Raw genomic sequence first — 1,052 nt, forward strand, 5'->3', positions numbered from 1 at the left:
AGTCTTGAGGACGGTAGAGTCTCTCGAAGGGAACCCAAACCCACCGCTGCCCTTTCCATTTCTTATAATAAATGAGAAGCAAGCCCCCAGGGGCGGGTGGTGGGGTGGGGGTCTGGGGAGCCCCTGTGCCTGATCCATAAGCCTCCTCCCAGGGGCTGAACGACACTGCAGTATTGTAGCGACTGCCTGTGCAATGTTACCTGGGCAGTCATTCCATGCCTGGGGTTCTGGGGAGTTCAGGGGTCTTTCGGTTGAATTTGACAGATGCTTTCCAGGCGCCAGGAGTGAAGGCAGCCCTGGGGGGTGCAGACAGGAGTTGGGACGTCACGCTGGCCCTTGGGGAGCCCAAGGTCTCAGGGAAGACAGAAGGGAAGTCGGCGAGTTGAGCGTGCAGAGGCTGGTCTGGTTCTGTGGTGGAGCTCTCGCTGTGTTTTCAGGGGGCTGGTGTGGTTCAGGACCAGTGCACTGGGTGAACAGCCACCTGTCACTGAAGGCCTGCATGGTGCTGTGAGGCTGAACAGATTTCAGCAGAGCCTCCTGAAGACAGACTAGGAAGAAAGGTTTGGTGATCTGTTTCCAAATAGCCGCCAATGAAAAGCTCAGGGATCCTAAACGTTCAACCACAGGCAGCCATGGCACAGGAGGGGGCAGAGGCCAACAAAGAAGGCGGGGCGAAGGCTTGGAGCCTTAGGAGAGGGAGAGGAAGCTCCCACGCTTCTCAGATGAGCGAGGAGATGCTGGTTACACTGCCATTATGGGAGGTGAGGGGTGCGGGGGGGCTTTCAAGGAAACCTGGGCGAGGAGAAGGCTCTGTGGGCAGAAGCTAGCGCAAGAGAGAAGCCAACAAACATGGCAGGCGAGTACCCGAGAAACTGAGGTATTGCAGTAAACGTCTGCACTCGACTGGATGTGGCGTCATGTGGAGTATAACAAAGTAGTCATTTAGTCAAGAATTTAAAAAAAAAATCACACCCTCAAGGGATCACATGAGGAGAGGATTCAAGTGAAGCTGCTAATACCAGGGCTCTCAGGAGGCCTGGCACCTCACCAGC

General features: G+C 55.6%; 1 protein-coding gene across 1 annotated transcript in view; it reads left to right on the forward strand.

Annotated features, from left to right (window-relative positions):
- TMEM44 (transmembrane protein 44) overlaps window positions 1-1,052 on the forward strand; it is a 38,945-nt gene that overhangs the window by 8,587 nt on the left and 29,306 nt on the right.

The sequence above is a fragment of the Echinops telfairi genome, unplaced genomic scaffold, assembly GCF_000313985.2.
Source record: "Echinops telfairi isolate 266 unplaced genomic scaffold, ASM31398v2 ScPeMD7_17;HRSCAF=63, whole genome shotgun sequence".
NCBI classification, from domain to species: Eukaryota; Metazoa; Chordata; class Mammalia; order Afrosoricida; family Tenrecidae; genus Echinops; species Echinops telfairi.